We start from the raw sequence: 17,829 nt of genomic DNA, 5'->3' as shown, positions 1-17,829 counted from the left end.
GACTCACTTACTCTCACTGACTGACTCACTCCCTCTCACCGACTGAGACTCACTCTCACTGACTGACACTCACTCTCACTGACTGACACTCACTCTCACTGACTGACACTCACTCTCACTGACTGACTCACGCACTCTCACTGACTGACTCAGTCTCCCTGACTCACTCACTCACTCTCACTGACTCACTCACTCTCACTGACTGACTGACTCACTCTCACTGACTGACTCGCTCACTCTCACTGACTGACTCAGTCTCACTGACTCTCTCTCTCTCTCACTGACTCCCTCACTCTCACTGACTGACTCACTCTCACTGACTGACTCACTCTCACTGATTGACTCACTCTCACTGACTGACTCACTCACTCTCACTGACTGACTCACTCACTCTCACTGACTCACTCACTCTCACTGACTGACTCTCTCTCTCTCTCACTGACTGACTCACTCATACTCACTGACTGACTCACTCACTCTCACTGACTGACTCACTGACTCTCACTGACTCACTCACTCTCACTGACTCACTCACTCTCAATGATTTACTCACTCTCACTGACTCACTCACTCTCACTGACTCACTCACTCACTCTCACTGGCTCACTCACTCTCACTGACTCACTCACTCTAACTGACTCACTGACTCTCACTGACTCAGTGACTCTCACTCACTGACTGACTCACTCTCACTGACTGACTCACTCTCACTGACTGGCTCACTCTCACTGACTGAGTCACTGCATGACTCACTGGCTGGCTCACTGGCTGACTCACTCACTCTCACTGACTGACTCACTCACTCTCACTGACTGACTCACTCACTCTCACTGACTGACTCACTTACTCTCACTGACTGACTCACTCACTCTCACTGACTGACTCACTCTCACTGACTGACTCTCTCTCTCTCACTGACTGACTCACACACTCTCACTGACTGACTCACTCTCACTGACTGACTCTCTCTCTCTCACCTACTGACTCACACACTCTCACTGACTCACTCACTCCCACTGACTGACTGACTCACTCTCACTGACTGACTCGCTCACTCTCACTGACTGACTCACTCTCACTGACTCACTCTCTCTCTCACTGACTCACTCACTCTCACTGACTCACTCACTCTCACTGACTGACTCACTCTCACTGACTGACTCACTCACTCTCACTGACTGACTCACTCCCTCTCACTGACTAACTCACTCACTCTCACTGACTGACTCGCTCACTCTCACTGACTGACTCACTCTCACTGACTCACTCTCTCTCTCACTGACTCACTCACTCTCACTGACTCACTCACTCTCACTGATTGACTCACTCTCACTGACTGACTCACTCACTCTCAATCACTGACTCACTCACTCTCACTGACTGACTCACTCTCACTGACTGACTCTCTCTCTCTCACTGACTGACTCACTCACACTCACTGACTGACTCACTCACTCTCACTGACTGACTCACTCACTCTCACTGACTCACTCACTCTCACTGACTCACTCACTCTCAATGATTTACTCACTCTCACTGACTCACTCACTCACTCTCACTGACTCACTCACTCTCACTGACTCACTCACTCTCACTGACTCGCTCACTCTAACTGACTCACTGACTCTCACTGACTCACTGACTCTCACTCACTGACTGGCTCACTCTCACTGACTGAGTCACTGCATGACTCACTGGCTGACTCACTGGCTGACTCACTCACTCTCACTGACTGACTCACTCACTCTCACTGACTGACTCACTTACTCTCACTGACTGACTCACTCCCTCTCACTGACTGAGACTCACTCTCACTGACTGACACTCACTCTCACTGACTGACACTCACTCTCACTGACTGACACTCACTCTCACTGACTGACTCACGCACTCTCACTGACTGACTCAGTCTCCCTGACTCACTCACTCACTCTCACTGACTCACTCACTCTCACTGACTGACTGACTCACTCTCACTGACTGACTCGCTCACTCTCACTGACTGACTCAGTCTCACTGACTCTCTCTCTCTCTCACTGACTCCCTCACTCTCACTGACTGACTCACTCTCACTGACTGACTCACTCTCACTGATTGACTCACTCTCACTGACTGACTCACTCACTCTCACTGACTGACTCACTCACTCTCACTGACTCACTCACTCTCACTGACTGACTCTCTCTCTCTCTCACTGACTGACTCACTCATACTCACTGACTGACTCACTCACTCTCACTGACTGACTCACTCACTCTCACTGACTCACTCACTCTCACTGACTCACTCACTCTCAATGATTTACTCACTCTCACTGACTCACTCACTCTCACTGACTCACTCACTCACTCTCACTGGCTCACTCACTCTCACTGACTCACTCACTCTAACTGACTCACTGACTCTCACTGACTCAGTGACTCTCACTCACTGACTGACTCACTCTCACTGACTGACTCACTCTCACTGACTGGCTCACTCTCACTGACTGAGTCACTGCATGACTCACTGGCTGGCTCACTGGCTGACTCACTCACTCTCACTGACTGACTCACTCACTCTCACTGACTGACTCACTCACTCTCACTGACTGACTCACTTACTCTCACTGACTGACTCACTCACTCTCACTGACTGACTCACTCTCACTGACTGACTCTCTCTCTCTCACTGACTGACTCACACACTCTCACTGACTGACTCAGTCTCTCTGACTGACTCACTCACTCACTCTCACTGACTCACTCACTCTCACTGACTGACTGACTCACTCTCACTGACTGACTCGCTCACTCTCACTGACTGACTCACTCTCACTGACTCACTCTCTCTCTCACTGACTCACTCACTCTCACTGACTCACTCACTCTCACTGACTGACTCACTCTCACTGACTGACTCACTCACTCTCACTGACTGACTCACTCCCTCTCACTGACTAACTCACTCTCACTGACTGACTCTCTCTCTCTCTCACTGACTGACTCACTCACACTCACTGACTGACTCACTCACTCTCACTGACTGACTCACTCACTCTCACTGACTCACTCACTCTCACTGACTCACTCACTCTCACTGACTCACTCACTCTCACTGACTCACTCACTCACTCTCACTGACTCACTCAGTCTCACTGACTCAATCACTCTAACTGACTCACTGACTCTCACTGACTCACTGACTCTCACTCACTGACTCACTCTTACTGACTGACTCACTCTCACTGACTGGCTCACTCTCACTGACTGAGTCACTGCATGACTCACTGGCTGACTCACTGGCTGACTCACTCACTCTCACTGACTGACTCACTCACTCTCACTGACTGACTCACTCACTCTCACTGACTGAGACTCACTCTCACTGACTGACACTTACTTTCACTGACTGACACTCACTCTCACTGACTGACACTCACTCTCACTGACTGACTCACATACTCTCACTGACTGACTCAGTCTCCCTGACTGACTCACTCACTCTCACTGACTCACTCACTCTCACTGACTGACTCACTCACTCTCACTGACTGACTCGCTCACTCTCACTGACTGACTCACTCTCACTGACTCACTCTCTCTCACTGACTCACTCACTCTCACTGACTGACTCACTCTCACTGACTGACTCACTCTCACTGATTGACTCACTCTCACTGACTGACTCACTCACTCTCACTGACTGACTCGCTCACTCTCACTGACTGACTCACTCACTCTCACTGACTGAGACTCACTCTCACTGACTGAAACTCACTCTCACTGACTGACACTCACTCTCACTGACTGACTCACTCACTCTCACTGACTGACTCACTCTCACTGACTCACTCTCTCTCTCACTGACTCACTCACTCTCACTGACTGACTCACTCTCACTGACTCACTCACTCTCACTGACTCACTCACTCTCACTGACTGGCTCACTCTCACTGACTGACTCACTCACTCTTACTCTCACTGACTCACTCTCACTGACTCGCTTTAATTGACTCACTCTCACTGACTCACTCACTCTTACTGACTCACTCACTCACTGACTCACTCTCACTGACTCACTCTCACTGACTGACTGACTTACTCTCACTGACTGACTGACTCACTCTCACTGACTCACTCACTCTCAATGACTCACTCACTCTCACTGACTGACTCACTCACTCTCACTGACTCACTCACTCACTCTCACTGACTCACTCACTCTCACTGACTCACTGACTGTCACTGACTCACTGACTGACTCACTCTCACTGACTGACTCACTCTCACTGACTCACTCTCACTGACTGACTCACTCACTCTCACTGACTCACTCACTCTCACTGACTGACTCACTCACTCTCACTCTCACTGACTCACTCTCACTGACTCACTTTAATTGACTCACTCTCACTGACTCACTCACTCACTGAGTCACTCTCACTGACTCACTCTCACTGACTGACTCACTCTCACTGACTGACTGACTCACTCTCACTGACTCGCTCACTCACTCTCACTGACTGACTCTCACTGACTGACTCACTCTCACTGACACTCACCCACTCTCACACACTGACTGACTCACTCTCACTGACTGACTCACTCTCACTGACTGACTCACTCTCACTGACTGGCTCACTCTCACTGACTGAGTCACTGACTGACCCACTGGCTGACTCACTCACTCTCACTGACTGACTCACTCACTCTTACTGACTGACTCACTCACTCTCACTGACTGACTGACTCACTCTCACTGACTGACTGACTCACTCTCACTGACTGACTCACTCACTCTCACTGACTGACTCACTCACTCTCACTGACTGAGACTCACTCTCACTGACTGACACTAACTTTCACTGACTGACACTCACTCTCACTGACTGACACTCACTCTCACTGACTGACTCACATACTCTCACTGACTCACTCACTCTCCCTGACTGACTCACTCACTCTCACTGACTCACTCACTCTCACTGACTGACTCACTCTCACTGATTGACTCACTCTCACTGACTGACTCTCACTGACTGACTCACTCTCACTGACTGACTCACTCTCACTGACTGACTCACTCTCACTGACTGGCTCACTCTCACTGACTGAGTCACTGACTGACCCACTGGCTGACTCACTGGCTGACTCACTCACTCTCACTGACTGACTCACTCACTCTTACTGACTGACTCACTCACTCTCACTGACTGACTGACTCACTCTCACTGACTGACTGACTCACTCTCACTGACTGACTCACTCACTCTCACTGACTGACTCACTCACTCTCACTGACTGACTCACTCACTCTCACTGACTGAGACTCACTCTCACTGACTGACACTAACTTTCACTGACTGACACTCACTCTCACTGACTGACACTCACTCTCACTGACTGACTCACATACTCTCACTGACTGACTCAGTCTCCCTGACTGACTCACTCACTCTCACTGACTCACTCACTCTCACTGACTGACTCACTCACTCTCACTGACTGACTCGCTCACTCTCACTGACTGACTCACTCTCACTGACTCACTCTCTCTCTCACTGACTCACTCACTCTCACTGACTGACTCACTCTCACTGACTGACTCACTCTCACTGATTGACTCACTCTCACTGACTGACTCACTCACTCTCCCTCACTGACTCACTCACTCTCACTGACTCACTCACTCTCAGTGACTCACTCACTCTCAATGATTTACTCACTCTCACGGACTCACTCACTCTCACTGACTCTCTCACTCACTCTCACTGACTCACTCACTCTCACTGACTCACTCACTCTAACTGACTCACTGACTCTCACTGACTCAGTGACTCTCACTCACTGACTGACTCACTCTCACTGACTGACTCACTCTCACTGACTGGCTCACTCTCACTGACTGAGTCACTGCATGACTCACAGGCTGGCTCACTTGCTGACTCACTCACTCTCACTGACTGACTCACTCACTCTCACTGACTGACTCACTTACTCTCACTGACTCGCTCACTCACTCTCACTGACTCACTCTCACTGACTGACTCACTCTCACTGACTGACTCACTCTCACTGACTGGCTCACTCTCACTGACTGAGTCACTGACTGACCCACTGGCTGACTCACTGGCTGACTCACTCACTCTCACTGACTGACTCACTCACTCTTACTGACTGACTCACTCACTCTCACTGACTGACTGACTCACTCTCACTGACTGACTGACTCACTCTCACTGACTGACTCACTCACTCTCACTGACTGACTCACTCACTCTCACTGACTGAGACTCACTCTCACTGACTGACACTAACTTTCACTGACTGACACTCACTCTCACTGACTGACACTCACTCTCACTGACTGACTCACATACTCTCACTGACTGACTCAGTCTCCCTGACTGACTCACTCACTCTCACTGACTGACTCACTCTCACTGACTGACTCACTCTCACTGATTGACTCACTCTCACTGACTGACTCTCACTGACTGACTCACTCTCACTGACTGACTCACTCTCACTGACTGACTCACTCTCACTGACTGGCTCACTCTCACTGACTGAGTCACTGACTGACCCACTGGCTGACTCACTGGCTGACTCACTCACTCTCACTGACTGACTCACTCACTCTTACTGACTGACTCACTCACTCTCACTGACTGACTGACTCACTCTCACTGACTGACTGACTCACTCTCACTGACTGACTCACTCACTCTCACTGACTGACTCACTCACTCTCACTGACTGACTCACTCACTCTCACTGACTGAGACTCACTCTCACTGACTGACACTAACTTTCACTGACTGACACTCACTCTCACTGACTGACACTCACTCTCACTGACTGACTCACATACTCTCACTGACTGACTCAGTCTCCCTGACTGACTCACTCACTCTCACTGACACTCACCCACTCTCACACACTGACTGACTCACTCTCACTGACTGACTCCCTCTCACTGACTCACTCTCACTGACTCACTCTCACTGACTGACTCACTCTCACTGACTGACTCACTCTCACTGACTGGCTCACTCTCACTGACTGAGTCACTGCATGACTCACTGGCTGACTAACTGGCTGACTCACTCACTCTCACTGACTGACTCACTCACTCTCACTGACTGACTCACTTACTCTCACTGACTGACTGACTCACTCTCACTGACTGACATTCACTCTCACTGACTGACACTCACTCTCACTGACTGACACTCACTCTCACTGACTGACTCACGCACTCTCACTGACTGACTCAGTCTCCCTGACTGACTCACTCACTCTCACTGACTCACTCACTCTCACTGACTGACTCACTCACTCTCACTGACTGACTCGCTCACTCTCACTGACTTACTCACTCTCACTGACTCACTCTCTCTCTCACTGACTCACTCACTCTCACTGACTGACTCACTCTCACTGACTGACTCACTCTCACTGATTGACTCACTCTCACTGACTGACTCACTCACTCTCACTGACTGACTCACTCACTCTCACTGACTGACTCACTCTCACTGACTGACTCACTCTCACTGACTGGCTCACTCTCACTGACTGAGTCACTGACTGACCCACTGGCTGACTCACTGGCTGACTCACTCACTCTCACTGACTGACTCACTCACTCTTACTGACTGACTCACTCACTCCCACTGACTGACTCACTTACTCTCACTGACTGACTCACTCACTCTCACTGACTGACTCACTCACTCTCACTGACTGACTCACTCACTCTCACTGACTGACTCACTCACTCTCACTGACTGATACTCACTCTCACTGACTGACACTAACTTTCACTGACTGACACTCACTCTCACTGACTGACACTCACTCTCACTGACTGACTCACATACTCTCACTGACTGACTCAGTCTCCCTGACTGACTCACTCACTCTCACTGACTCACTCACTCTCACTGACTGACTCACTCACTCTCACTGACTGACTCGCTCACTCTCACTGACTGACTCACTCTCACTGACTCACTCTCTCTCTCACTGACTCACTCACTCTCACTGACTGACTAACTCTCACTGACTGACTCACTCTCACTGATTGACTCACTCTCACTGACTGACTCACTCACTCTCACTCACTGACTCACTCACTTACTCTCACTGACTGACTGACTCTCACTGACTGACTCTCTCTCTCTCTCACTGACTGACTCACTCACACTCACTGACTGACTCACTCACTCTCACTGACTGACTCACTCACTCTCACTGACTCACTCACTCTCACTGACTCACTCACTCTCACTGACTGACTGACTCACTCTCACTGACTGACTCACTCACTCTCACTGACTGACTCACTCACTCTCACTCTCACTGACTCACTCTCACTGACTCACTTTAATTGACTCACTCTCACTGACTCACTCACTCACTGACTCACTCTCACTGACTCACTCTCACTGACTGACTGACTCACTCTCACTGACTGACTGACTCACTCTCACTGACTCGCTCACTCACTCTCACTGACTGACTCTCACTGACTGACTCACTCTCACTGACACTCACCCACTCTCACACACTGACTGACTCACTCTCACTGACTGACTCCCTCTCACTGACTCACTCTCACTGACTCACTCTCACTGACTGACTCACTCTCACTGACTGACTCACTCTCACTGACTGGCTCACTCTCACTGACTGAGTCACTGACTGACCCACTGGCTGACTCACTGGCTGACTCACTCACTCTCACTGACTGACTCACTCACTCTTACTGACTGACTCACTCACTCTCACTGACTGACTCACTTACTCTCACTGACTGACTGACTCACTCTCACTGAGTGACTGACTCACTCTCACTGACTGACTCACTCACTCTCACTGACTGACTCACTCACTCTCACTGACTGAGACTCACTCTCACTGACTGACACTCACTCTCACTGACTGACACTCACTCTCACTGACTGACTCACGTACTCTCACTGACTGACTCAGTCTCCCTGACTGACTCACTCACTCTCACTAACTCACTCACTCTCAATGACTGACTCACTCACTCTCACTGACTGACTCGCTCACTCACTCTCACTGACTGACTCACTCTCACTGACTCACTCTCTCTCTCACTGACTCACTCACTCTCACTGACTGACTCACTCTCACTGACTGACTCACTCTCACTGATTGACTCACTCTCACTGACTGACTCACTCACTCTCAATCACTGACTCACTCACTCTCACTGACTGACTCACTCTCACTGACTGACTCTCTCTCTCTCACTGACTGACTCACTCACACTCACTGACTGACTCACTCACTCTCACTGACTGACTCACTCACTCTCACTGACTCACTCACTCTCACTGACTCACTCACTCTCAATGATTTACTCACTCTCACTGACTCACTCACTCACTCTCACTGACTCACTCACTCTCACTGACTCACTCACTCTCACTGACTCGCTCACTCTAACTGACTCACTGACTCTCACTGACTCACTGACTCTCACTCACTGACTGGCTCACTCTCACTGACTGAGTCACTGCATGACTCACTGGCTGACTCACTGGCTGACTCACTCACTCTCACTGACTGACTCACTCACTCTCACTGACTGACTCACTTACTCTCACTGACTGACTCACTCCCTCTCACTGACTGAGACTCACTCTCACTGACTGACACTCACTCTCACTGACTGACACTCACTCTCACTGACTGACACTCACTCTCACTGACTGACTCACGCACTCTCACTGACTGACTCAGTCTCCCTGACTCACTCACTCACTCTCACTGACTCACTCACTCTCACTGACTGACTGACTCACTCTCACTGACTGACTCGCTCACTCTCACTGACTGACTCAGTCTCACTGACTCTCTCTCTCTCTCACTGACTCCCTCACTCTCACTGACTGACTCACTCTCACTGACTGACTCACTCTCACTGATTGACTCACTCTCACTGACTGACTCACTCACTCTCACTGACTGACTCACTCACTCTCACTGACTCACTCACTCTCACTGACTGACTCTCTCTCTCTCTCACTGACTGACTCACTCATACTCACTGACTGACTCACTCACTCTCACTGACTGACTCACTCACTCTCACTGACTCACTCACTCTCACTGACTCACTCACTCTCAATGATTTACTCACTCTCACTGACTCACTCACTCTCACTGACTCACTCACTCACTCTCACTGGCTCACTCACTCTCACTGACTCACTCACTCTAACTGACTCACTGACTCTCACTGACTCAGTGACTCTCACTCACTGACTGACTCACTCTCACTGACTGACTCACTCTCACTGACTGGCTCACTCTCACTGACTGAGTCACTGCATGACTCACTGGCTGGCTCACTGGCTGACTCACTCACTCTCACTGACTGACTCACTCACTCTCACTGACTGACTCACTCACTCTCACTGACTGACTCACTTACTCTCACTGACTGACTCACTCACTCTCACTGACTGACTCACTCTCACTGACTGACTCTCTCTCTCTCACTGACTGACTCACACACTCTCACTGACTGACTCAGTCTCTCTGACTGACTCACTCACTCTCACTGACTCACTCACTCTCACTGACTGACTGACTCACTCTCACTGACTGACTCGCTCACTCTCACTGACTGACTCACTCTCACTGACTCACTCTCTCTCTCACTGACTCACTCACTCTCACTGACTCACTCACTCTCACTGACTGACTCACTCTCACTGACTGACTCACTCACTCTCACTGACTGACTCACTCCCTCTCACTGACTAACTCACTCTCACTGACTGACTCTCTCTCTCTCTCACTGACTGACTCACTCACACTCACTGACTGACTCACTCACTCTCACTGACTGACTCACTCACTCTCACTGACTCACTCACTCTCACTGACTCACTCACTCTCACTGACTCACTCACTCTCACTGACTCACTCACTCACTCTCACTGACTCACTCAGTCTCACTGACTCAATCACTCTAACTGACTCACTGACTCTCACTGACTCACTGACTCTCACTCACTGACTCACTCTTACTGACTGACTCACTCTCACTGACTGGCTCACTCTCACTGACTGAGTCACTGCATGACTCACTGGCTGACTCACTGGCTGACTCACTCACTCTCACTGACTGACTCACTCACTCTCACTGACTGACTCACTCACTCTCACTGACTGAGACTCACTCTCACTGACTGACACTTACTTTCACTGACTGACACTCACTCTCACTGACTGACACTCACTCTCACTGACTGACTCACATACTCTCACTGACTGACTCAGTCTCCCTGACTGACTCACTCACTCTCACTGACTCACTCACTCTCACTGACTGACTCACTCACTCTCACTGACTGACTCGCTCACTCTCACTGACTGACTCACTCTCACTGACTCACTCTCTCTCACTGACTCACTCACTCTCACTGACTGACTCACTCTCACTGACTGACTCACTCTCACTGATTGACTCACTCTCACTGACTGACTCACTCACTCTCACTGACTGACTCGCTCACTCTCACTGACTGACTCACTCACTCTCACTGACTGAGACTCACTCTCACTGACTGAAACTCACTCTCACTGACTGACACTCACTCTCACTGACTGACTCACTCACTCTCACTGACTGACTCACTCTCACTGACTCACTCTCTCTCTCACTGACTCACTCACTCTCACTGACTGACTCACTCTCACTGACTCACTCACTCTCACTGACTCACTCACTCTCACTGACTGGCTCACTCTCACTGACTGACTCACTCACTCTTACTCTCACTGACTCACTCTCACTGACTCGCTTTAATTGACTCACTCTCACTGACTCACTCACTCTTACTGACTCACTCACTCACTGACTCACTCTCACTGACTCACTCTCACTGACTGACTGACTTACTCTCACTGACTGACTGACTCACTCTCACTGACTCACTCACTCTCAATGACTCACTCACTCTCACTGACTGACTCACTCACTCTCACTGACTCACTCACTCACTCTCACTGACTCACTCACTCTCACTGACTCACTGACTGTCACTGACTCACTGACTGACTCACTCTCACTGACTGACTCACTCTCACTGACTCACTCTCACTGACTGACTCACTCACTCTCACTGACTCACTCACTCTCACTGACTGACTCACTCACTCTCACTCTCACTGACTCACTCTCACTGACTCACTTTAATTGACTCACTCTCACTGACTCACTCACTCACTGAGTCACTCTCACTGACTCACTCTCACTGACTGACTGACTCACTCTCACTGACTGACTGACTCACTCTCACTGACTCGCTCACTCACTCTCACTGACTGACTCTCACTGACTGACTCACTCTCACTGACACTCACCCACTCTCACACACTGACTGACTCACTCTCACTGACTGACTCACTCTCACTGACTGACTCACTCTCACTGACTGGCTCACTCTCACTGACTGAGTCACTGACTGACCCACTGGCTGACTCACTGGCTGACTCACTCACTCTCACTGACTGACTCACTCACTCTTACTGACTGACTCACTCACTCTCACTGACTGACTGACTCACTCTCACTGACTGACTGACTCACTCTCACTGACTGACTCACTCACTCTCACTGACTGACTCACTCACTCTCACTGACTGAGACTCACTCTCACTGACTGACACTAACTTTCACTGACTGACACTCACTCTCACTGACTGACACTCACTCTCACTGACTGACTCACATACTCTCACTGACTGACTCAGTCTCCCTGACTGACTCACTCACTCTCACTGACTCACTCACTCTCACTGACTGACTCACTCTCACTGATTGACTCACTCTCACTGACTGACTCTCACTGACTGACTCACTCTCACTGACTGACTCACTCTCACTGACTGACTCACTCTCACTGACTGGCTCACTCTCACTGACTGAGTCACTGACTGACCCACTGGCTGACTCACTGGCTGACTCACTCACTCTCACTGACTGACTCACTCACTCTTACTGACTGACTCACTCACTCTCACTGACTGACTGACTCACTCTCACTGACTGACTGACTCACTCTCACTGACTGACTCACTCACTCTCACTGACTGACTCACTCACTCTCACTGACTGACTCACTCACTCTCACTGACTGAGACTCACTCTCACTGACTGACACTAACTTTCACTGACTGACACTCACTCTCACTGACTGACACTCACTCTCACTGACTGACTCACATACTCTCACTGACTGACTCAGTCTCCCTGACTGACTCACTCACTCTCACTGACTCACTCACTCTCACTGACTGACTCACTCACTCTCACTGACTGACTTGCTCACTCTCACTGACTGACTCACTCTCACTGACTCACTCTCTCTCTCACTGACTCACTCACTCTCACTGACTGACTCACTCTCACTGACTGACTCACTCTCACTGATTGACTCACTCTCACTGACTGACTCACTCACTCTCCCTCACTGACTCACTCACTCTCACTGACTCACTCACTCTCAGTGACTCACTCACTCTCAATGATTTACTCACTCTCACGGACTCACTCACTCTCACTGACTCTCTCACTCACTCTCACTGACTCACTCACTCTCACTGACTCACTCACTCTAACTGACTCACTGACTCTCACTGACTCAGTGACTCTCACTCACTGACTGACTCACTCTCACTGACTGACTCACTCTCACTGACTGGCTCACTCTCACTGACTGAGTCACTGCATGACTCACAGGCTGGCTCACTTGCTGACTCACTCACTCTCACTGACTGACTCACTCACTCTCACTGACTGACTCACTTACTCTCACTGACTCGCTCACTCACTCTCACTGACTCACTCTCACTGACTGACTCACTCTCACTGACTGACTCACTCTCACTGACTGGCTCACTCTCACTGACTGAGTCACTGACTGACCCACTGGCTGACTCACTGGCTGACTCACTCACTCTCACTGACTGACTCACTCACTCTTACTGACTGACTCACTCACTCTCACTGACTGACTGACTCACTCTCACTGACTGACTGACTCACTCTCACTGACTGACTCACTCACTCTCACTGACTGACTCACTCACTCTCACTGACTGAGACTCACTCTCACTGACTGACACTAACTTTCACTGACTGACACTCACTCTCACTGACTGACACTCACTCTCACTGACTGACTCACATACTCTCACTGACTGACTCAGTCTCCCTGACTGACTCACTCACTCTCACTGACTCACTCACTCTCACTGACTGACTCACTCACTCTCACTGACTGACTCGCTCACTCTCACTGACTGACTCACTCTCACTGACTCACTCTCTCTCTCACTGACTCACTCACTCTCACTGACTGACTAACTCTCACTGACTGACTCACTCTCACTGATTGACTCACTCTCACTGACTGACTCACTCACTCTCACTCACTGACTCACTCACTCACTCTCACTGACTGACTGACTCTCACTGACTGACTCTCTCTCTCTCTCACTGACTGACTCACTCACACTCACTGACTGACTCACTCACTCTCACTGACTGACTCACTCACTCTCACTGACTCACTCACTCTCACTGACTCACTCACTCTCAATGATTTACTCACTCTCACTGACTCACTCACTCACTCTCACTGACTCACTCACTCTCACTGACTCACTCACTCTCACTGACTCCTTCACTCTAACTGACTCACTGACTCTCACTGACTCACTGACTCTCACTCACTGACTGACTCACTCTCACTGACTGACTCACTCTCACTGACTAGCTCACTCTCACTGACTGAGTCACTGCATGACTCACTGGCTGACTCACTGGCTGACTCACTCACACTCACTGACTGACTCACTCACTCTCACTGACTGACTCACTCACTCTCACTGACTGACTCACTCTCACTGACACTCACCCACTCTCACACACTGACTAACTCACTCTCACTGACTGACTCCCTCTCACTGACTCACTCTCACTGACTCACTCTCACTGACTGACTCACTCTCACTGACTGACTCACTCTCACTGACTGGCTCACTCTCACTGATTGAGTCACTGACTGACCCACTGGCTGACTCACTGGCTGACTCACTCACTCTCACTGACTGACTCACTCACTCTTACTGACTGACTCACTCACTCTCACTGACTGACTCACTCACTCTCACTGGCTGACTCACTCACTCTCACTGACTGACTCACTCACTCTCACTGACTGACTCACTTACTCTCACTGACTGACTCACTCCCTCTCACTGACTGAGACTCACTCTCACTGACTGACACTCACTCTCACTGACTGACACTCACTCTCACTGACTGACACTCACTCTCACTGACTGACTCACGCACTCTCACTGACTGACTCAGTCTCCCTGACTCACTCACTCACTCTCACTGACTCACTCACTCTCACTGACTGACTGACTCACTCTCACTGACTGACTCGCTCACTCTCACTGACTGACTCAGTCTCACTGACTCTCTCTCTCTCTCACTGACTCCCTCACTCTCACTGACTGACTCACTCTCACTGACTGACTCACTCTCACTGATTGACTCACTCTCACTGACTGACTCACTCACTCTCACTGACTGACTCACTCACTCTCACTGACTCACTCACTCTCACTGACTGACTCTCTCTCTCTCTCACTGACTGACTCACTCATACTCACTGACTGACTCACTCACTCTCACTGACTGACTCACTCACTCTCACTGACTCACTCACTCTCACTGACTCACTCACTCTCAATGATTTACTCACTCTCACTGACTCACTCACTCTCACTGACTCACTCACTCACTCTCACTGGCTCACTCACTCTCACTGACTCACTCACTCTAACTGACTCACTGACTCTCACTGACTCAGTGACTCTCACTCACTGACTGACTCACTCTCACTGACTGACTCACTCTCACTGACTGGCTCACTCTCACTGACTGAGTCACTGCATGACTCACTGGCTGGCTCACTGGCTGACTCATTCACTCTCACTGACTGACTCACTCACTCTCACTGACTGACTCACTCACTCTCACTGACTGACTCACTTACTCTCACTGACTGACTCACTCACTCTCACTGACTGACTCACTCTCACTGACTGACTCTCTCTCTCTCACTGACTGACTCACACACTCTCACTGACTGACTCAGTCTCTCTGACTGACTCACTCACTCTCACTGACTCACTCACTCTCACTGACTGACTGACTCACTCTCACTGACTGACTCGCTCACTCTCACTGACTGACTCACTCTCACTGACTCACTCTCTCTCTCACTGACTCACTCACTCTCACTGACTCACTCACTCTCACTGACTGACTCACTCTCACTGACTGACTCACTCACTCTCACTGACTGACTCACTCCCTCTCACTGACTAACTCACTCTCACTGACTGACTCTCTCTCTCTCTCACTGACTGACTCACTCACACTCACTGACTGACTCACTCACTCTCACTGACTGACTCACTCACTCTCACTGACTCACTCACTCTCACTGACTCACTCACTCTCACTGACTCACTCACTCTCACTGACTCACTCACTCACTCTCACTGACTCACTCAGTCTCACTGACTCAATCACTCTAACTGACTCACTGACTCTCACTGACTCACTGACTCTCACTCACTGACTCACTCTTACTGACTGACTCACTCTCACTGACTGGCTCACTCTCACTGACTGAGTCACTGCATGACTCACTGGCTGACTCACTGGCTGACTCACTCACTCTCACTGACTGACTCACTCACTCTCACTGACTGACTCACTCACTCTCACTGACTGAGACTCACTCTCACTGACTGACACTTACTTTCACTGACTGACACTCACTCTCACTGACTGACACTCACTCTCACTGACTGACTCACATACTCTCACTGACTGACTCAGTCTCCCTGACTGACTCACTCACTCTCACTGACTCACTCACTCTCACTGACTGACTCACTCACTCTCACTGACTGACTCGCTCACTCTCACTGACTGACTCACTCTCACTGACTCACTCTCTCTCACTGACTCACTCACTCTCACTGACTGACTCACTCTCACTGACTGACTCACTCTCACTGATTGACTCACTCTCACTGACTGACTCACTCACTCTCACTGACTGACTCGCTCACTCTCACTGACTGACTCACTCACTCTCACTGACTGAGACTCACTCTCACTGACTGAAACTCACTCTCACTGACTGACACTCACTCTCACTGACTGACTCACTCACTCTCACTGACTGACTCACTCTCACTGACTCACTCTCTCTCTCACTGACTCACTCACTCTCACTGACTGACTCACTCTCACTGACTCACTCACTCTCACTGACTCACTCACTCTCACTGACTGGCTCACTCTCACTGACTGACTCACTCACTCTTACTCTCACTGACTCACTCTCACTGACTCGCTTTAATTGACTCACTCTCACTGACTCACTCACTCTTACTGACTCACTCACTCACTGACTCACTCTCACTGACTCACTCTCACTGACTGACTGACTTACTCTCACTGACTGACTGACTCACTCTCACTGACTCACTCACTCTCAATGACTCACTCACTCTCACTGACTGACTCACTCACTCTCACTGACTCACTCACTCACTCTCACTGACTCACTCACTCTCACTGACTCACTGACTGTCACTGACTCACTGACTGACTCACTCTCACTGACTGACTCACTCTCACTGACTCACTCTCACTGACTGACTCACTCACTCTCACTGACTCACTCACTCTCACTGACTG

This window comes from Triturus cristatus, chromosome 1_1 (assembly GCF_964204655.1).
Source record: "Triturus cristatus chromosome 1_1, aTriCri1.1, whole genome shotgun sequence".
NCBI lineage: Eukaryota > Metazoa > Chordata > Amphibia > Caudata > Salamandridae > Triturus > Triturus cristatus.
Note: the sequence above shows the minus strand (reverse complement) of the source record.